Genomic DNA, 404 nt, shown 5'->3' on the forward strand with positions numbered 1-404 from the left:
ATACTTTTTTTTACTGTTTTTATAATGTCACTGTCGTTAGAGTGATGTATGTAAACTGCAGAATAATTTCATCGAGTTCAATCTTTGCGACTTTCACTTATGCATTTTTTTCGCATTTCATCATTTTTTTGGGAATAAAAATAAAAACATACTTGTACTTACATTTTAAAGATGATTTATAATTTGAATTGCAACTGGGAACACAACGACGAGTCATTTTCTTAAGAAATAAACCAGAAAATTTACAACTAAAACACGCAATCTGACCTAAAACATTTTCACTTCTTAGAAAATACTACAAATGGCGCAGTAAACGCCATCTGTAGCACGATGCTACATTTTAGGATTACGTATGCTCCAACAAGGTCCACTTGTGTGGATATCTACTTGCTGAAAACGAATCC

Source organism: Agrilus planipennis, unplaced genomic scaffold, assembly GCF_000699045.2.
Source record: "Agrilus planipennis isolate EAB-ADULT unplaced genomic scaffold, Apla_2.0 scaffold46, whole genome shotgun sequence".
Taxonomy (NCBI): Eukaryota; Metazoa; Arthropoda; class Insecta; order Coleoptera; family Buprestidae; genus Agrilus; species Agrilus planipennis.